This window comes from Narcine bancroftii, chromosome 4 (assembly GCF_036971445.1).
Source record: "Narcine bancroftii isolate sNarBan1 chromosome 4, sNarBan1.hap1, whole genome shotgun sequence".
Classification (NCBI taxonomy): Eukaryota; Metazoa; Chordata; class Chondrichthyes; order Torpediniformes; family Narcinidae; genus Narcine; species Narcine bancroftii.
Genome location: NC_091472.1, coordinates 54701150 through 54724191, shown reverse-complemented (window position 1 = coordinate 54724191; position 23042 = coordinate 54701150). Strand labels below are relative to the sequence as shown.

General features: G+C 42.0%; 1 long non-coding RNA gene across 4 annotated transcripts in view; it reads right to left on the bottom strand.

Moving 5' to 3' along the window:
- The window catches only part of LOC138760570 (uncharacterized), a 66107-nt gene that overhangs the window by 16126 nt on the left and 26939 nt on the right, over positions 1–23042 (bottom strand). The window lies entirely within an intron of this gene.

Below are 23042 nucleotides of genomic sequence, written 5' to 3'. Positions count from 1 at the left end.
TCCCCTGCTACACTCACCTCCCCACTTCGGCTTTCATTTTCTTCCTCCCCATCATTCCCCCTTTAGTTCCTTCTGGTCTCTCTTTTACCGCGACTGTCACCTTCTCTTATCGGATTCCAGCACAGCCAGCCTTTGTCGTCCAATCACTCATTCCTTGCCTCACTTTCCCTCTGTCCAGCATCTTCCAATCCAATCCGCCATATTTCACCTTCACCTGGTTCATCAATCCCACAGGGGGCCCTTGACCCACCCCCCCCCTCCCTGCCTGTTCTCTTTTCCATATCCCCAGTCTTGGTAAAGGGTTTCAGCCTGAATCATCAGGCCATTCTTTTCCTCCCATTGATGCTGCTTGGTTTGCTCAGTTCCTCCAGCAGATTGGAATTAGCTTTAACAATTGAGTTCCATTTTCAGAATGTAGTGAATCGTTGGAATTCTCAACAAAGAGGATTTTGGAAGCTGAGTCACTGCATATTTTCATTTTAGAGACTGATAAATTTTAGAACGTTAATGGTTTCAAGGAGTGTGGCTCTAATGGAATAGGGGGTTCATGCAGGAATGTGGCCTGAGCAGGGGTGCAGAGCCTCTGGAACTTAACGAAGCACTGCTCTGGCACCTCTGTAAAAAGAAGGCAAAATAAACAAGTGGGGAATTTTAACTAGTGGGGAATTTCACAGCACCCCCCCCCTCCTCCCACAACACACACACACACACCCTGCTGAGCACTATTCTGGACATACAAGGAACCTGTTTCTTCCTTGACCGGTACACTCATCCTCCTTCCTCATCCTATCGTCCACTCTCAATTATACAATGCCGATGAAACATGGTGGCCACCAAGGCCAGGTCTCGCAAGACCTCCTTGTTGCCGTTTACTTTGATGCATCGGCCACCCCTGCCATAGGTGCTATTTTGCGTACATACGCCAGTGCTCCCTTGCAGTTACCCTAATGCCTCTCTATTAGATTTGATCTGATGCCGACTCTGAATACAGGGGATTTTACAGAAACGGGTGTTGGGGTGGAGGATGGGGAGAGTGGTGGCTGGCGGGTGGGGGGGGGGGTAGGGTAGAGTACCACTAATAACATTTATCGTTTTTGGTGAGTTTCAACACCTAAAAGATTAGCACTGAAGTTTGCACCACTGGGCCCAAGGTCAAAGATCAGCTGTAATCCCACTGAACTGAGCCAAAATGGCCTCTTCCTGCTTCCTTTCTGTAAGTTTATGACTCCTTTGTGCTTCTTGACAATGCATACAAACTTTAAGGAAAACATGACAATATACCCAAGCATTTCCTTGTGCACAATCATCATGGCCTTCTATTGGCAGGCCTCTACAAAGACCTTTGCTGCAGAATTCAAGTGCAACCATCATTAAAAAATTCAAGAAAAACTGGGCTCCAGGATTTCACGTGGCGTCCAGCAATTGAACAAAGTGACAGAAGTGTCACCATCTGTCACTCAGCAACTCCTGATTTACTGCTAGAGCATGCAAATCTGGGACTTACTCCCATTGGAAAGACTGAATATCATTGGTTCCCATTAAAACTAGCATCCACCATGGCAAAAATCTGCCCATTGTCTTTCATTATCTAAATAATCAAACCAGGCCAACAATTTGTTTATTGTGACCCAAAGGCGGAGCCCTAGGTTATGCAGAGTATGTTATCAGACCTCATGGTTGTTACTCAAAGAAACTGACTGCATTTTCATGCATGCATATGCAAATACAGCAATGTGGATATTGTTGAATATTTATTATCTATCTTTGGTATTAATGGTTATTTTTAATTTAATTTAATATTTAGTATTGTATTTATTCAATTAAGTACCTTTTTGTGTAATACTAGATTTTTTTGTATTATAACATGACAATAAAAGAAATCTTAAATCTTGAATCTTCAGCTGCAGCAAATAAAAATGTTGATGCCTATGTATGTTGAACAATGTACATGACAGTAAACTTATTATTATTATCCAGCAAGTTCATCTTGGAAGTGAAACTCCAACAAATTGCCCATGCTTATGTTACAAGCTTTCCAAAGAATTCTGTACCAGGCCTTGAGGGGGGAATAAAGAAACTCTCCCCTTCAAATGGAATGCATTGGCTATAAGCACTTTAAATAACTGCTTATTTAAACGGACTTTTTATAAAAACTATTCATTCAAAATAAATCCTTCAATCTTTTCACAAATGGCTAATTAATACAGAAATTGTGATTTGAAATTATTAGACTTAATTACTTTTTTAAAAAATGCTTTAAGAAATTTGTTAGAAGCAGAGACCCAGTTAAGATTGGTGACATGTATAAATCCAGAATCAAAATTGGATAAGTTTCAAAGAGACTTTTTAAAAACGACATTAGCTGTGGCTAGAAAGTGTATTGATGTTTGATGGAAATTAGAAACTGCTAAGGTATTTGATAGATGGCATGAAGAGATGCGAAGTTGTATACCACTGGAAAAGATTACATATAATTTAAGGAATCAAAAGGAAGTCTTTCTGAAAATTTGGTTTCCGTATATGCAAAAGACTGGTGATAAAACTTTATAATTACTTATTAAACTAATTGTTAAATTAAATTGCCCTTTGTCACTTCCCGGCCTCACCTCACCTCACTTTATTTCAATTTATTTTTAAAATTAGACTATTATTCGTTTAGCTTATTTTATATATAATTTTGTTATATGTTCATAAAATTAAACTTTGATCAAGTACTTTTGGTGATATTGTAGTCTTTTTTCAGTTACTACATATTTTATATTTACTGGGCATAAATATAGATCTAGGAGATAATATTTTTAGAATATAATGTAGTTATAAGACATATCCAATATATAGAAATAGATATAGTTTGCTTATTGATTCTCTTTTCTTGACTTTCTCTTTCTTCCTTCTATGTATGGGGTGGGGGGGGTTCACTGTGGGAAGGAATGGGAGGGGGAGGGAGGAAAAAAAATCATAAAATCATGTAATTATTTTTTGACTTATATAAATAAGTATGTATTATTGATTGTGGAGATGAAGTCACTCCAATGAATGTTGAGGATGGGGCGGAGACAACGCTGGTGGAAACGTTCTAAGAGCCGTAGGTGATGCCGGTAGAGGACCCATGATTCGGAGCCGAACAGGAGTGTGGGTATGACAACGGCTCTGTATACGCTAATCTTTGTGAGGTTTTTCAGTTGGTTGTTTTTCCAGACTCTTTTGTGTAGTCTTCCAAAGGCACTATTTGCCTTGGCGAGTCTGTTGTCTATCTCGTTGTCGATCCTTGCATCCGATGAAATGGTGCAGCCGAGATAGGTAAACTGGTTGACCGTTCTGAGTTTTGTGTGCCCGATGGAGATGTGGGGGGGCTGGTAGTCATGGTGGGGAGCTGGCTGATGGAGGACCTCAGTTTTCTTCAGGCTGATTTCCAGGCCAAACATTTTGGCAGTTTCCGCAAAACAGGACGTCAAGCGCTGAAGAGCTGGCTCTGAATGGGCAACTAAAGCAGCATCGTCTGCAAAGAGTAGTTCACGGACAAGTTGCTCTTGTGTCTTGGTGTGAGCTTGCAGGCGCCTCAGATTGAAGAGACTGCCATCCGTGCGGTACCGGATGATGGCAGAGGCCGACAGCATCGATTCCACGCTGCTGAAGATCAAACTGCGCTGGGTAGGTCACGTCTCCCAAGATCGTGTTATATGGCGAGCTCTCCACTGGCCACCAGACAGAGGTGCACCAAAGAAGAGGTACAAGGACTGCCAAAAGAAAGCTCTTGGTGCCTGCCACATTGACCATCGCCAGTGGGCTGATATCGCTTCAAACCGTGCATCTTGGCGCCTCACAGTTCGGCGGGCAGCAACCTCCTTTTAAGAAGACCGCAGAGCCCACCTCACTGTCAAAAGACAAAAGAGGAAAAACCCAACACCCAACCCCAACCAACCAATTTTCCCTTGCAACCGCTGCAACCGTGTCTGCCTGTCCTGCTTCGGACTTGTCAGCCACAAGCGAGCCTGCAGCTGACGTGGACATTACCCCTCCATAAATCTTCGTCCACGAAGCCAAGCCAAAGAAAAAAAGAAAATTGATTACATGCGCTAATAAAACAAAATTTGGAAAAAAAAGACTAATGGCATATCTTAGCCATCTACTCTTTCCTTGCAGGCAGTGTTTAATGTGTTTGTCCTACATGATATTCCCTAACATGTGAAAAATCTACGTGATGAGCAGGGTCTCACCATAGGGGTTCCATCTAGTGGTTTCCACAATTCACAGGATTAGGAGCCCTGGAGACAAATAGGTATTTTAACTCATGCCAGCAACAAGGTGTCAGTCCTCTGAACAAGGTGATGTACTGCTGTGTTAAAGTGGGACATCATGGAGAATAACATGTTTGATTCCCTTCTTCACCAACATCCCCTGTTCAAAAGAAAAATATTGGAAGAAAAGGATTGGAACATATTGCTTGTCTAGTGAGAGCATAAGAAATCGGAGCTGAATGGGTCGCCTAGCCCTTCCGATCTGCTGATTTTCAGCATTATCCCCATATTCTTCGATCCCATTAACATTCAGAAATCTATCAATCATTGAGTGAAGTTAATGACTCCTCGTTCCTCATGGTAGATAATCCCAAAGGTTCAGTGCTTTCATTAAAGATATTTTTTCCTCACCTCAGTTTTAAGATGCCTACCCTTTATTCTCAATCTTTTCCCTAGTCTGAGGTTCTCAGCCCACAGAAACATCCATCTTGCTTTGTACCCATTAAGATCTTTGACTGCTCCAGTTGAGCCAATCTCTTCTCATATGATAAACCAACCATCTCAGGAACCAGGCTAGTGAATCTTTGCTCTATTCCCTCTATGACAAGTACATTGTTGGGTAAACAGACCAAATCTGGACACAACATTCATAGATGTGATATCACCAAGGCCCAATATAATTTCAGAAGGACTTTCTTGCTCCAGTCATCAACCCTCTTGTAATAAAGGCTAATATACCACTTTCCTTCTCCATCATTTGCTGTGCTCGTATACAAGCATGCCTAATACTTTGGTTACCAACTCAACCCAATCTCTCGCCTTTAGCTAATATTCTGCTTTTCTGACAGCAGATAATCAGTAAGATCACAGGCAAAGGTCGATGCAGTGAATGTCTACTCTCTTAATAGTGGAAGTGATTAATACAGCAGAAACCAACCTTGATGGAAACATTATCCAAGTCAGCTATGATTTGGTTAGTACCATTCTCACCTCTGAGATAGTAAACTCTGAACTCCAGCCCCACTCCTTATGAGCAAAGTTAGATTTTGCAGAGGAGGAATGTGCCATGCAGTACTGTTAGAGGTGCTGTCTTGTGAATTAACTTTTAAACTGAAGCCTGTCAGGTTACATACAAGATCTGAAGACACTATTTATAAAGGCAGGACTGGTGTCTTCGCCAATATTTACTCCACATCAACCCTAAATACAAGGTGTAGAATTGAATCTGCTGGAGGAACTCAGCAAGTCGAAAAGCGATTTTGGGGGAAGAAGAATGGTTGATGTTTTGGATTAGAACTCTTCATTCAACACGGATTCTTAATAGAACCATAAAATATTACAGCGCAGAAAACAGGCCCTAATCCTATCTAGTCCGTAAAGGACTATTATTCTGCTCACTCTCATAGTCCTCTATACTGCTCCCATCCATGTACCTGCCCGATTTCTTTTTTCTTAAATGTTAAAATTGAACCCGCATTCACCACTTCAGCTGGCAGCTAATTCCACACCCTCCCCCCCCCCCCACCACTCTCTGTGTGAAGAAGTTCCCCCAAACCTTTTCCCTTTCACCCTTAACCCATGACCTCTGGTTTGTATCTCACCCACCCTCAGTGGAAAAAAAGCGAACTTGCATTTATTTTTCCAAAGTGTTCTGACCCACAATGTCAACCATTCTTTTGCTGTTACAAATACTGTTCAACCCACCAAGTTCCTCTAGCAGATTGTTTTTTTTTTGTTCCTAATTCCAACATCTGCAGTCCTCTAAAAATATAAGGAATCTGATTATTAAAACATTGTTATATATGGGAGCTTGCTGTGCACAATTTGGATGCTATGCTTCTTACACTATAATATGGATAAAAGAGTACACCATTGTCTGCAAAGCATTTTGAGGTTCCAGGGAGATCTGAAATGTAAAAGTATCTTTTATTCTTCACTGGTAAGGAAGGAAAATAATCCTGGTAAAAAGATTAAAATGATGCAATGAACACAAGGTTATTCATCCCATCGCTGTTTTTATGCCACAGAGTAATGTTTAGCATACAATGGTATGGGAAAATCAATAATACTCTATTGAAGAGTTTCTTCTCAAAACTCTACTTCTCAATTGCCTCTTCATCGCTCTATATTCTGATCCATATAACAGAAATTGAGTTCACTACTTTGCCCAAATTTGTTGCTATAAATAAAATTTGATAAATGAAAATATACTGTAGTAACCTGAAAGAGCTGCAAACATTATCATCAAAGTTGAGAAGTACAAACACTGAAAGGACCGTTAAGTAAAGATCAAGCTCCCAAGTTTATAGAACATGGAATGATACAGCGCAGTACAGGCCCTTCAGCCCTCAATGTTGTGCTGACCTATATATTCCTTCTTTTTAATAAAGTACTAAAACCTTCCTACCCCATAACCCTCTATTTTTCTTTCATCCATTTGTCTAAGAGCCTCTTAAATGCTCCCAATGTTTCAGCCTCCGCCACTATCCCCAGCAAGGCATTCCAGGCACCCACTACTCTTAGTGAAAAAAACTTACCCGTGATCTCTCCCCTAAACTTACCTCTCTTCACTTTTCTTGAATATTTTGTTTAAAAAATTTAACCATACTTGCATTCAAATATATTTCAAAATACAGATGTAATAATGTATTTAATATCAAATACCCTCCCCCACTCCCTACAGACTGAAGAAAAGATAAAACAAAAAAAAGTATTGAATTAAGTATAAAATAGAAAAGGAGAAAGAATAAGAATAAAAATGGACTGCTGAAAATATTAAAACCCATCTGGTCGAAAATTCATAACTATTTCATCATTAATGGGGTTCCATGCAGGTGTTAAAGGCTAAGAAGAACATTTAGAAATCTAAAAAAAAAGTTTAATCCTAGATACAAATTTGTAAAAAAAAATCATGTTTTTTTTTCCTTAAATTTTCTCAAAAAGAACTGCTCATTTCTCCACTCCATTGTTTCAAACTCAGGTGTGAATTGGATTTCCAAGCAACTGCAGTACATTTTCTGGCCACTGCTAATGCAATTTTAACTAATTTTATCTGGTATTTAGTTAATTTCAATTTAGGTCTTATCTTTATAATGCTACCTAATAAAAATAATTCTGGATTTTGTAGAAATTGGACTCCTGTAATTTGTTCTAAATATTTTTCTTCATTCCAACCAGGTGTCTTACTTTATCACATGTTGAATGTTGAATGTAAAAAAAGTTCCTACCTCTTCGCCATATCTAAAACACTGACCTGATAAATATAATTTCAATTTATTTAATTTCTGTGGTGTGAGGTATAGCTGGTGTAAAAAATTATATTGTACCAGTCTATATCTTACATTTATTGTTTTGGTCACATAAATTAGTGCAAGGGGTCCCAGAACAGATCCTTGCAACACTCCACAAGTCACCAATCTCCAGGCAGAATGCTTTCCTTCCACTACTACTCTGCTTTCTTCCTACCAGGCAATTTTTTTTATCCACACAGCCCAGACCTCATGACTTTCTGGATGAGTCTCTCATGGGGAACTTTGTCAAATGCTATGCTAAAATCCATATAGACCATATCTACCACCCTACCCCCATTAATTTCTTTGTTACCTCTACAAAAACCTCAACTAAGCTTGTGAAACATGACCTTCCCCTCACAAAGCCATGTTGACTATTCCTGAGTAGACTGCATGTCTCCAAATGCTCATAGATCCTATCCTAAAGAATCCTCTCCATAAGTTTGCACACCACTGACCTAAGACTCACCGGTTGATAATTCCCAGGATTCTCCCTATTATCTTTTTTAAACAAGGCAACTACATTCACCATTCTCCAATCATCTGGCACCTCCCCTGCAGCCAAAGATCATAGCTACTACCCTAGCTATCTCTTCCTCACTTCCCACAGCAGCATGAGGTATATCCTGTTGGGCTCTGAGGACGATGTTTTTAAAACGATCCAACACTTCCACTTCCTTAATCTCCACATTGTCCAGTACACAGGTCTGTTCAATTTTGTCGTCACTGTGACAAGGTGCTTTTCTTTTATGAATACTGATGCAAAGTATCAATTTAGTGCCTTCCCAACTTCCTCCACCTCCAGGCTTGTTGCCTCCTTTATACTTTAGCGGCCCCACCTTCATTCTCGTCATCCTTCCACTTGTATTCTTTTTTGCTGTCATTGTGATCATTGATTATTTGTTATCACGTACTTAACAATGAGTCAAGTCAGTGGGTGAGGTAAACCGAATAAATAACTTTACTGAATATAACCAAAAATGATAGAGCCCACAGTGTTCTCAATTCAAGCAACGCGCTCTCATGGTGATCGCTCATGGGAAGTGCGCTGTTGTGAGTATGGTGGCTGTAATGCTATTTCATCGGGTGAAGAGCAACCGATTCAACAGCTGTCTACATCCCCTTTCTTGACCTACCACCCCCTTCCCCCCCCCCACTGGCATGATACAACAATATATACATTTAACCCAGTGACATGACATTGCATTTAGCCCCAGAGTCGACTTTCATCTTGGCCATCTTGCTGTTGGCACGAAAGCTTCGTTTTTACCTCTGATCCGGGTTTCTGATGTGTTGCCTTCCAACCTCGTGGTGAGCCCATTGACATAGTGCTCATCGTCGGGGTTACTCCCTCTCTGCTCCAGTTCCAAATAGTTAATGGTCCTCCTGGGTCTGGTCTATGCAGTGCCTGGTCTGTTGCCTGGATCTGCAGCATCTGCTGAAGTGGTTCCATTTGCCACAGTTCCTGCACTGCTGGCCAAACGGTGGGTACATCTCCCTTCTCAGTATGTGGTTTCCTCCGCAATTCCCGCAACCTGTCCTGGGTGTGGGGTGGCCTGGATGGCTTGGCTGGCTTTTTCTTGTAACCTCCAACCACTGTCTGCTCGCTGGTCCCACCTGTATCGCATTGATGCTTGTGGCCTTCTGCTGTGGAGAGGCTAGCCTTTTACTGTTTTCCTCATTAGTTTCATACCCCGAGCACGTTGCAATGGTCTTTGCTAGTGTCAGTTCACTGTCTTACAGGAGCACCTTCTACATGTTATTCTCGCAAATACCATAGGCCATTCTGTCTTTAATTAGGTAGTCGCAAAGCATGCCATAATTGCAGGTTTTTGCCCTGATTTTTAAATCACGTATAAGTGTATCGACTCATCAGGCTTTTGGTCTCTCATGTTGAATTTGTGCCTTTCCATAGTAACATTTATCTGAAGGTTGCACATTTCTCTGAATTTACGCTTTGAACATTCGGCGTCCTCTTTTGACTCAGCCAGGCTGGTAACGAGTTTCCAGTCACGCACTTCACCTGCGTACACAAATAACATCTCCCTTTCAATAGCTTCTGGGCCTACCAAATTTAACAGAATGTACGCCCTGGTATGGCAAGCTTGTTGCTATACTCTGCCTTTATGAATATGTCGTATTCCTGTTCAAAGATACGCCAGTTTTCCGCCATATTTCCATCAAACGCGAGTGGGTCGGACCACCTGACTTCATCCGACATTATAGCAACCGTGCAAAACGTGGTTGTGGTTACTCACTGCAACCAATTTGCAATTGGAAGGGTTTCAGGCTTGGGGCGCTCTTGATTCCTCTTCTGACACCATGTTCGTTATTGTGTGTTTAATAATGAGTCAAGTTGACGGGTGAGGTAAACCAAATAAAAGACTTTGCTAAACACAACCAAACATGATAAACAGGGTCGGGAGAGAGAACCTACAGCGTAGTGTCTGCTCCGCTAGTTTTTGATTCAACCAATGTGCCCTCACGGTGCTCGCTCATGTATGATGCACTGTTTCGAGTACGGTGGCTGCAATGTGATTGCATCAGGTGCAGAGCAGCTGATAGAAGCAGCTGTCTACACTGCTGAAGGTAACAAACAAAGGTAACCAATTCTACCAAGTGGGGTTTAAAATACAACCAAGAAACCCATTGTACTTCCAAACACCTACTAACAACTGGCTCAGGAATGGCTGCACAAATGGCCTGAAATGTTTATTTACATACCTATCAAGGTTGAGAATAGTAAACACCTTAGATATTTAAATAGAGATACAAATGAAGAAAGAAAGATGACACACACATGCTGATCATTTTTATCCAATAATGAGAATGTCCTGGTTCTGATTTTCTGATGAAACCTCCTTCTCTCTCTTTTACTGAAAAAAAATGAACATCACATCTTTACCAATACTACGTGACACTTTGCTTTTTGAAACACAAACAATCATGAAAGAGACCGTCTCCAAAAATATATGCCATTTTGCATGGCACTATGTTCAAAGGATTTAAATGAACATGCTGGATTTCTTCCAATGAATCATCAGATAATTGGTGTGTCATACAAACTCGAACAATCCCAGGATGAATATTTGGCTCTGTTCTCATCTGATTTCAGCAGAAAGAATAGAATGACATTGGTGTTGTTCCGTTTCTACAGACTAAAGAAAGGAATGTAAAAATATCAATCTTGATCCCTTCGTAAGTCGAACAAACATAAGCATTATAAACAGAACAAGGTAATATTATTTCTCCTAGCCCACTTTCTTGTTTGATCCCCATAACCTTCGATTACTTGTTCATATCTTCTAAAAGTAATTTACCATAATTAATTTTACACCACTCCACCTGTTACCTTCTTGCAATGAAAAATATATGGATATAGATAGAAGATGAAGATAGGAAATAACCTCTCCTCACCCCTCCCCTAGAGGCCAAATGATGCTTGTCATTACGATGACTGAAGCACTCAAGTAAATCTTTAAAACCTGAAGCTCTGATGACATGACAGCTGACTATATATTAGATCACATGACATCCACATATTATATCACCTTTATCTAATAATGATCAAGTCCTATGAAGTTCAGTAATTTTGTTACGGTTTTATACCGCCTGAAGTTATGTGACAAATTCCAACCAAAAGGATGCAATGATTGAAGTAAAGAGAGGGTAAACATTTCCAATTACTTTCTGTCCCAGTTAATCTTGAATTTCATTTTCATCTCTGTCTCAGAATCAACCTCTCCCACCCCTGCACCTTTAACTTCAGCTTGACATCAGACACTCAGTTAACTGCATTATTATTTAGGGCATTTCTTAATATTGTCTTTTCTCATTTAATCTTTTTTTAATTAGTTCATTTACCTGGCTGGTGGAAGGCTCCAGGAATAAACACCTAGGAAGTTCCTTGTCATCCTATTCTCTGTTTGCACATGAGAACCAGTCCATTGTTCAAAATATCTAATAATCACCTGGAACATTCCCTAGAATAAATCATGTTTTCTCAACAAAGAATTGCAACAGACGAGAAGATGTCACAGTCAAATATATCCAAGCGCATCACTCCTGTTACATCTGATTTACATGGCATGCAACTCACAATGTTACAAATATACATTCACTAATCAGTTTTTGAAAAAAATGCATTTATTCAGTTGTTTGCTTCTTCAGATCTTAGATGGAAATTGCAGAATGACTGGTTGCATGTAATTTTATCTTTGCTTGTTATTTCCATCTCTGGCTGTCAAACTCTTTCCATGGGGAATCGTGTGAGGTATTGGAAGGATTCGCAGTTTGATTAACAGCCTAACAGACTGCAATGTAAATGCTCCTTCAATAGTTGACTTCTGCTGGTGAGGCTGACCTTTCAACTGACTCAACAGCTGTCACTTGTGAGTTAAGTAATCAGATTTGTTCACAGAAATGAACAGTTCCATCTATTTGCAGGATACAATCTTCTTCTCTTAGACCAAATTGTGAAACCCTTCCTTCTTCCTTTAAAGCATCTACATGTAACAGCAATGAGCTTAGTCATTGATATTAGGATACTGCCAGTTCTGTTTATTCATTAATCAAGAATCCCAATTAAACACTGGGCAAAAATTACATGCATTCTCCAACAAATCTTGGCACAAGAGAAAAGTGTGGAAACAAAAAATCAAATATACTCCCAATAGTATTCAATGTCCAAAGACATCATTCTGATTATTCTTTTCTTAAAAACTTTATTTAATATTTTCCAAACAAAAACTTTTACAAAATCTATAATATAAAAATTAGAACTACAACTATCCCCCCCTCCCCCCCTCAACAGACCCCACAAGGGAAGCATTAATAAAATATTTTTCACAGTTTAAGATATTACTAAATTCATACATTTCAAATAAGGCGACCACATCTTAACAAAAAAAAATCATAATTATCATGCAGCTTATATTATTTTTTCCTTATAAATACAGAACCTCAACTCATTAGGCCCAATGATTTACATTTACCTCAACTTGATCTTTCCAAGAAGTCGCAACACATTTATGCACTACCGTCAATGCTAAATGCAGAAATGCTGTCTGAAACTTACCTCACCCCAAGTCCATAAGTGGATCAATGTAACCCAACAAAAAAAAAATTGGGAGCTAATAAAAATTGAATTTTAAACAAATTTTGAAGAAATTCCTTAATTTTATACCAAAATGATTGAACTTTATCCCAAAGCCAAACAGAATGTAAGAAAGTTCCAACACACAGTCCATATCTAAAACACAGCTCTGAATTACTAAATCCATATTTTCTCAATTTCTCAGGGATTAAATATAACTGATGCAAAAAAATTATAATTAATCATACTGTATCTTACATCAAACAATTTATTCACACCCTCAAAACACATCATCTCCCAGTCGGCCTGATCACAAATTAAATCATTTTCCCATTTAATCCTGGATCTATCTAAATGTATTTTATCCATAGTATCTTGTAACAACGCAAACATCTCCAAAATAAATCCCTTATCCGAAAAATGAGAAATCATAAACTCAAATTTCATTAACTTGGGAATTTTCATTTCTCTTCCAAAATTTTCTTTCACTAATGGTCTAATCTGATAATAAACAATCAAAGAATTCCCTGAACCATTCTGATTATTCTTCTGGCATTTTTAATTTCTGATTATGCCTATAAATAAATAATAATATATGAATTTGAACCAATATTTGTTATGCTAGAATTCTGACTCCTGTCGTATATAAGATGAACCTGTACTTGTATTAAAAGTTAAGAATAATTTTAACAAAGAAAATAGATTTTTCAACATTAGAATCAATTGCCATTAACCAGCACACATCCAATGATCACTATTTTAAAATTGTAGAATTTGGAAGGGATAATGGTTACTAATCCTTCTACTTTGCCATATGAGTAAAGAGACTTGTTGCACATTTTTTTTCCACTCCTTGTGTAATCTAGGGTTCAGGAGTACTTACCAACTAACCCAACTAACTTAGAGACAGACAAAAAGGAATTCAGATCTTTGGATTTGCTTCCTCAAATCTGAACTTAATATTCAAAGCAACAACAGTGTTTGCAGAATAACATACTGCAAATACTAATTACACAACAACAGACAGGGATCCTTGTTATTATAGGCGCATATATTGGATAAATACTAATATAGCATATCCATGTAGAAAATAGACATTGTATCTCTCAGCAACTCCTGTTTTGTGCCTAAAAATAAGCACAAAGAGACTGTGACCCACTTCAATTTGCCTACTGTCCAAACAGGCACACTCCATACACCATCTCCTTAACCCTCCATTCACTGCTGGACACATGGCCAGCAAGAACAACTATAATCAGATGATTATTTGTCAACAATAGCTCCCCCTTTGCTACCGTAATTCCCAGTAAACTGATACCCACATTTTGATACCTTTGATTCAACTCTTCCCTTTGATCATTGACTTCCTATCTAATAGACTACAATCAGTGAAGATGGGAAGCAACACCTCCTCCACCATCAAAATGTTATGAGCCCAGAGGACCCATAAACCCAGCAACAATAGATATTCACCAAGTCAAATGGTTACTTAAAAAAGTAGCCTTTAATAATATTTAAACATGAAAACAGAATCACACTTTAACTTAGCACTATTGACTTAACTAACTTAAATTAACCCCCTTCTAATTCTAAGCGCATGTGTATTTAATGTGTGTGTAAATTCAGAAAAGTTATTTGATTCATAGTCCAATCTCACTTCTCATTCCTCCAGGTTCACTGGTTGCAGGCAATTCTTATACTGTGCACAGAATTTAACATTTACAAAGTTCACCAGATTTTGGTGCTTGAAAGGTAAATGGTTACCGCTCAGGAAGGTTCTTGTTGGTTTTCAGAGAGAGACTTGTTGTTCCAGGACCTCTGCAACTGATTCCTTTTTAATCAGCCACTTTAGTGTCGTGCTGACAAAACTTGCTCCCTTCAGGGTTCTCCAGATGATAACCACTTTTTTTTCAGGTCACCACAGAGTTCCTTTTTGTTTCCCTTATTCCAAGTGAAACATTAGACAGCCAGTCCTCTCGTCTTGCATGAACCACAAGGGTTTTGATCAGGCTGAACTAAGCACTCACAACCCGTCTTCCAAATGGGGTTTTCCACAAGCTTGCCAGCTTGTCCTGTTCCAGTCAGTGTGCTCTAGCTGTGGGAAGAAGGGACCTTGGGCAAGGGTCTGCCGCACAAAGGGAGGTCCGGGGAAGTCCCTGGCCTGTACCTGGATCCAATTCCAGCCCTAAGTCGTCTGTGCTGAATTCGCACGAGATCGCCTGCTGCGCAACCCGCCGCCTACGGAAACAGTGCGAAAAGGCCCAGGGGCCATCTTGCAGCGGCCTGATTTTGAATTCAGAGCCATCATCATCGTCAGAGGAGGAAGGATGGCGGCCATCTTGCCGCACCATGAGGTCAGCACCATCTTATCTGCACAGGTCAACTCAGGACAGTGGGGGCTACTCGAGGGAAGAACACGGCGTCTCCGGCAACCTGGCATCACTGGTCCTCGAGCAAAATAGATCTCACCAGCTCAGCAACTCAATGGTGATGGTGAAGGTTAACAGACATTCGACCAAGTGCCTGATTGACACAGGCTCCACTCTCAGTCTCTTTCCTGTATTCCATAGACTTATGGACTATGCAAAAAGATAACTTAAAAATGTACCCATCTAATTACCTAATCTTCCTAGTGTCCCAATCCCATTCAGTGCGTGTACAGAAACATTGCATAGTTCACCAGTCGTTTGAAAGGGGAGAATTTTGTAAATTTTGCATGTACATTTTAGATGAATTGTGCGCTCCAGTATTGCTGGGTCTGGACTTCCTGTGTCACCTTAAAAGCATGATCTTGGGGTTTTCTGGGCCCCTTCCCCTGGTAGTGGTTCAGAACGGAGGGCCCTCAAAACTAGAACCCACTTTGCAGCCTCTCCATGCTGAACATCAAGCTCCACTTCTGTTCCCAAACCTCTCTAAGCTCATCAGCACCAAAAGCAAGAGGTACAGCACGGCAGACAGGGAGTTTATAAAGAGACCGAAACCTAGCACCTGCAGGAGGAGGGGATCATCGAACCAAGCACCAGCCCGCGGAGAGCGAAAGTGGTGGTAATAAAAGGGGAAAATAAGTCCAGGTTAGTGATTGTCTATAGCCAAACAATCGTGCAGTATCGGGTCTATTCGACCATCGACCTGAAAACTGCCTCTCACCAGCTGCCAATCCATTCTGAGGACTACTCGTACACAGCATTTGAGGCTAATGGTCAACTCTATCAGTTCTGGAGGGTCCCTTTCGGCACTACCAATAGGGTGTCCATTTTTCAGTAGCAGATGGACAGGATGGTGGATGACCACGGGTTGAAGACTACCTTCCCCTACCTTGACAATGCCACCATCAGAGGCCACACTGTGGAAGATAATGATGCCAGTCTCCAGAGCTTTCTCCACTCAGCAAAAGCCCTGAATCTCATCTACAATTCTGACAAATATGAGGCACTACCTGGCTGGTAGAAGATTTACGCTCCTCACGGATCAGAGCTCTGTCGCATTCATGTTCAGCAACACCAAGGGGCAAAATCAAGAATGATAAAATTGCTAGGTGGAGGATCAAACACTCCACCTACAGTTTTGACATCGCCTACCAGCCAGGGGCCCTTAACAACCCTCCAGATACCTTGTCCAGGGGATGCTGTGCCTCTGCACACACCGGTCAACTGCAGACCATACACAATGAGCTCTGCCATCCAGGGGTCACCCTCATGGCTCATTTTGTCAAGTCCCGCAATTTTCCCTACTCAATAGAAGATGTCAGGGAAATGATCAGGTCATGCCAGGTCTGCGCTGAGTGTAAGCCACACTTCTTTGGCTTGCAAAAATGCACCTGATTAAATCATCAAGCCCTTTGAATGGCTCAGCATTGATTTTAAGGTACCTCTCCCCTACACGAATGGGAATATCTACTTTCTTTCAGTCATCGACAAGTACTCCTGCTTCTCATTCGCCATCCTGTGTCCAGACACATCCACCTTGTCCATTATGAAGGTCTTAGACTCTATTTTCACCCTGTTTGGGCATCCTGGCTATATTCATAGCAACCGGGGCTCAGCCTTCATGAGTGATGAGCTGATGAGGGGCATCACATCCAGCAGGACTATCATTTACAACTCCCAGGGGAACGGGCAGGTTGAAAAAGAGAACGCCACGATCTGGAAGGCTATCAAACTTGCCCTGAAGCAAAAAGGCCTTCCAAACTCACGCTGGCAGGACATCCTCCGCATAGTGGTCCACTCAATTCAGTCACTACTCTACACTTCTACCAGTGCTACTCCTCATGAGCTCATGTTTACATTTGACAGAAGGTCGGCATCATGGACAACACTCCCAGCCTGGCTCAGTAGTCCTGGTCCAGTTCTTCTCAAGAAGCACGCGAGGTGAAGCAAGACCAACCCCCTGGTTGAAAGGGTGAAATTGCTCCATGCTAACCCCTCGTATGCCTACTTGGAGTACCCAGATGGTAGGGAGTACACCGTCTCCATCAGGGACCTGGCACCTGCCAGAACAGGGGATCCGTTGCCTCATGTGCCCCACGAGTTACCAAACTTTTTCTCCTCACCCCCGCTTAGAGCCTTAGGGGACCCAGTTCAGGAGGAGAGTGAACCCCACTCTATCATTGAGCCAGAGCCCCTGCCCACTACACTGCCATCACAGGTGGACCAGGAGACTTAAGGAGCCCAAGGACCTCCGGTGCTAAGGCGCTCCATCAGGACCTCCAGGCCCCTGGACTGCCTGAATCTGTAAATAGTATTGTAAATATTTCTCTTCTGTGTCTATTACCGAATTCTGATCCTTGTTCTCTTCATCCACAGACCCTTAATCCTGAAGGAGGGGGTGAATGTAGTGAACTGGGATTCACTAGCGGTGTCCTGTACTGACGACTGATCCCGCCTCCCGGCTCCTCCCCCTGGGAGCCCATATATAACCCTGGTTTCCCACCTAAACCCTGAACCCCTCTGAGCTTGTTCATGAACTCTACCTGTGTTATAAGCTAATAAAAGTAATAATTTTCCCTCCAGTCGAGTGTGAGCTTTTATCTACACTACAATATTAGAATCTCATTGTCTTTCAACTTTCTTCTACACTTTTCTGGAGACTAAACAACTCACTAAAAATTTTAAAAGTGATCTATATATAAAAATGACACTATATTCCTTTCCAATTAAACAATCTCTGGATGGTATGGTTAGCGTAGCGATTAGTGCAACACTGTTACAACTGCAGCGACCGGGACTTGGGTTCAAATCCCACACTGTCTGTAAAGAGTTTGTTTGTTCTCCACATGTCTACATGGGTTTTCCCTAGGGGGTCCAGTTTCCTTTCATCATTCAAAACATTCTAGATGTTGCAGGTAAATTGGGTGTAATGGGGCGGCATCGGGTCATTGGCCAAAAGGGCCTGTTACCAAACTGTATGTCTAAAATTTAAATTTATCTAAATTGATCATCTATATTCTATTTCTGGAAATCCTTTATATCTATTTCAAATCTACCACTCAATCTTCAACTGATGTTCAGAACCACATGTTGTAAATTTGTGGAACAATTTATTTGGCTAAAGATTTAGCAATGTAATTTTCTTTTTCTTTTTTATGTACTTGAAATGAAAAGAAGTAACAACCATAATAACTATTTCTGGGCATTTCAGGTAACTCAGGAAAATCAACAAGGCGTCCAGGCATAAACCAGCACAGCACCCTACCACACTTTGTTGATCTGGAGTGCAAGGGATGATATAATTCTCTGTGCAACACCTTTATTTTTTGGAGTCTGCAGAGGAACTTGGACAACTAGGTCATTCCAGCACAAGATTAAAGTTAGTCAATTTTGAGCCTTTCATCTGGCCTTTTCACACTGGACCTTCAATCTTGAAAACGACACAATGCCCTTAGACTCAGGCACTGGTCTGCCAATTCTCTGATCTGCAGTCAACACATCCAATTCTCAGTTTCAACCATCACCACACCTAACTCTCCTCCCCTTTCTCCAACCTATCGTTCATGAGCTCCTCTGATTTTTCTCTCATTCCCATAACTAGCAATGCTAGGATCTAATGATTGCTCTTTCACAAACTGGTTACAATACAGGCTCAATTGAGATGGTAGCAATCAATTACTTGGCAACGCCACTATCCCCAACCACCCGACCTTCCAATTCAACTCTGAAGCTGGTCTCGGAACAGAATGCAAGACTGCAAAATAGTGCAATGTCTCGTCATTTGAAACAGCTGAACATTGAATTATTAAAAAGGGCATTGGTGAGGAAGTTCCACCAATCTGGCATCTTCCAATGTTCCAAAACAGATTGAATTAATTTATCTATCACATTATTGTTTTGTATTTTATATCTATATAACTTTACTATATTTATTCATAACAGTAAAATCAACTTCAAATACAATCTAGTGCCTATGAAACACATCAGGCACATGAGGATGAGAGGTACAATTCAAATGCAAGTCTTTCTTTCAGTGCTAATTTCCATTGTTGTTTTTAATTGGATGTAAAAATTGTGATGTGGTGAAGCTTCAACTGCAATTTACTCCCAAAAAACAATGAAATTATTTCTCATTAAAGAACACAAATGTTATGCTGCTGAGTAAGACCAGAAAAATTTGCACATCAGATTAGATGCACTTGAAAGAGTTAATCAAAGCCTGAGATCTTCCATTTTTATTTGCATAGAGCAGCCTTACAGGATCCCCTTTTGATCTCTTGTGCAAACTCATCAGTGGCTGACATTTAATCTCTCAGGTGCAATCTCTGTAACCATGGTTTGAAGGGACATATGAGAAAGCGAATGGAGACTTGCATACTGCAATGATGGGAAGGGAATGGAAGAGTGCTCCAAAGGAATTAGAGGGAACTAAACAGCTGGTAAAAAACAGTATCCACTGAATGGATGTCCTCTGTGTTGAGATTACAGTCAGGCACTTTTGAGAGCAAATTCCGCAAATACATTAATTACATTTATGAATGACTATATTTGGGGAAATATAAACTGCAGGCAAATCCCTTCTTCCGGGAGCTGAAATATAAATGAAGGGTTATTTTCTTTAGGTGACCAGTGAGTAGCAAACTGTCACATGTGGGAGAAGTAAGCAGCGGTAGTCTGCAATGATCCTGAAGCTCAGAAGCCAAGAATGACCATGACCTTGACCTTCACAGACAAAACAGTCAAGGAAATGAACGTTGTATTTGAGATCACAGAAGGTCATGGATGTCAGTGAGGATGAAACTTTCTGTGTCAGGAAAGACAGAGTTAGTAAAACCTAGCTACTGTACTTCATGAATAAATAAGAATTGATGTCTTCAGACCAATGAGATTGAAAAATCACACAGTAGAAGTATGTTAATTACTGTAATACTGCTCTACAGGGTGAAAATTTTGTAAAATAACAAGGGTTGAATTTCCTTATGAGCATAGAGTCAGAGCACCCTACAGCACAGAAAAGGCCCTTGAGTGCTCTCTAACCCAGCTGACCATCAAGTACCCATCTATACTATCCCATTACCAGTATATGCTCTGTCACCTTCAATGTTTTGACAGCACCTGAACCCACTTCCCATTTAGGCAGTGTTAATGGGTGAAAATGGGTGAAAATTTTCTTCTGCTGATTTCCCTCTTCACCTAAAGCTATGCCCTCATAATTTTAGACACACCTCGATTAAGAAATCTGCCCTATCTCTCCCTATCATAATTTAGTACACCTCTGCCAGGTTGCCCCAGCGTCCTTCTCTGATCCTGAGAAAACAAATACAGCCTATCCAGTCTCTTGTCAGAACAGAAACGGTCCATCCCAGACAACATCCTGGTGAATTTCTGCTACCTGAAAAGTAGTAGAATGTAGAATTTCTGTTTCCAAGTAGAATGAGTATGATTGAACACAGCCGATTGACTACATAGATGACAGATTGATTTTATGAATGTAATATTAATCTAACTCCCATCCACTTTCTCCAGCGTTCTGGTGAAATTATCAGGCTTTAATTAGTGGAAATAAATTGTACTTTTTATCTGTTCATTCTCTCTCTCTCTCTCTCTCTCCCCTCTCCCCTCTCTTCTCTCTCCCTCTCCCCTCTCTCCTCTCCCCTCTCTCCCCTCTCCCCTCTCCCCCCTCTCTCCCCTCTCTCCCTCTCTCCCTCTCTCCCTCTCTCCCCTCTCTCCCCTCTCTCCCCTCTCTCCCCTCTCTCCCCTCTCTCCCCTCTCCCCCCTCCCCCCTCTCCCCTCTCCCCTCTCCCCCCTCTCCCCCCTCTCCCCTCTTCCCCCTCTCCCCCCTCTCCCCTCTCCCCCCTCTCCCCTCTCTCCCCTCTCTCCCCTCTCTCCCCTCTCCCCTCTCTCCCCTCTCCCCTCTCCCCTCTCCCCTCTCCCCTCTCTCCCTTCTCCCCTCTCCCCTCTCTCCCCTCTCTCCCCTCTCCCCTCTCTCCCCTCTCCCCTCTCTCCCCTCTCTCCCCTCTCCCCTCTCTCCCCTCTCCCCTCTCTCCCCTCTCTCCCCTCTCTCCCCTCTCTCCCCTCTCCCCTCTCTCCCCTCTCCCCTCTCTCCTCTCTCCCCTCTCCCTCTCCCCTCTCTCCTCTCTCCCCTCTCCCCTCTCTCCCCTCTCCCCTCTCTCCCCTCTCCCCTCTCCCCTCTCTCCCCTCTCTCCCCTCTCTCCCCTCTCTCCCCTCTCCCCTCTCCCCCTCTCCCCTCTCCCCTCTCTCCCCTCTCTCCCCTCTCCCCTCTCTCCCCTCTCTCCCCTCTCCCCTCTCTCCCCTCTCCCCTCTCTCCCCTCTCTCCCCTCTCTCCCCTCTCTCCCCTCTCCCCTCTCTCCCCTCTCCCCTCTCTCCTCTCTCCCCTCTCCCCTCTCCCCTCTCTCCCCTCTCTCCTCTCTCTCTTCCCTCTCTCTCTTCCCTCTCTCTCTCTCTTCTCTCTCTCTTCTCTCTCTTCTCTCTCTCTTCTCTCTCTCTTCTCTCTCTCTTCTCTCTCTCCTCTCTCTCTCCTCTCTCTCTCTTCTCTCTCCTCTCCTCTCTCTCTCTCTTCTCTCTCTCTCTCTCTCCTCTCTCTCTCTCTTCTCTTCCCCCCCAACCCCCTCAGAATAGATAGGGGACAGGGGTGAGGGTGGGGAAGGAGGACGGATAAACAAGTGACAGTAAATACAGCAAACTTCTGGAAGATCTGGTGACACGATAACAACCTCTCAATATGTCGATAAGATGAAGGAGATGTTTATTGACTGCAGGAAAGAGGCAGAGCCCACACCACCGTTCATGCTAATGATCCTGAAGTCTAAAGTATAGATAGCTTCAAGTTCCAAGGAATAAATATTTCCAATCACCTGACCTACGATAAACACATTGATGCAATGGTCAAGAAGACATATCAATGATGCTACTTTCTTTGAGGTTCGGCATGTCACCCCTTTTCCCTCAACAAATTCTACAAGTACACCATCAAAAGCTTACTTTCTGGATGCATTACAGCATGATATGGCAACTGCTCTGCTCATGTTTAGAACAGCTACAGAAAGTAGTGAGTGTGGCTCAAAACATTCTCTCCATAGATTAGTTATATCCTCCACTGCCTAGGAAAAGCAGCCAATATATTGAGGAACCAATTACACACTGGACACACTCCCTTATTCTTCTTCTCTTTGGAGAGAAAGCTTATGAGTGTGAAAGGACTCACCAGTAGGCTTAAAGACAGTTTCTTCCCTGCAGCCAGCAGGCTATTGAATGAATCCCACAATAGTGTTATTTTTCTGCCCTTGCTTGGTGCTAATTGATCTGTCTTCTTATTGCAATCTTACACACTGTTGTGCTCTTTATACAGCCTCATGTTTCCATCTTAAGTTCTGCTCACAGAAGAATCCTTCTCACTGTTCTAGGAATCTTGTGACAAATAAACTTAAATTTAACTTAAAACAATTTTCTCCCTCTCCCTCACACATATCCACACACATGTACACATGTGCATTTATGCATGGGAAGAAAGAAAGAGAGAAAACATAGCTTTCACAGCATACACAGGCAGATAAAGGGAGAGAGGAGACACTGAGTTTACTCCAACACACACACACACAAACACACACACACACTCGCTCACACACACTCGCTCACACACACTCGCTCACACACACTCGCTCACACACACTCGCTCACACACACTCGCTCACACACACTCGCTCACACACACTCGCTCACACACACTCGCTCACACACACTCGCTCACACACACTCGCTCACACACACTCGCTCACACACACTCGCTCACACACACTCGCTCACACACACTCGCTCACACACACTCGCTCACACACACTCGCTCACACACACTCGCTCACACACACTCGCTCACACACACTCGCTCACACACACTCGCTCACACACACTCGCTCACACACACTCGCTCACACACACTCGCTCACACTCGCACACACACACGCACACACACACG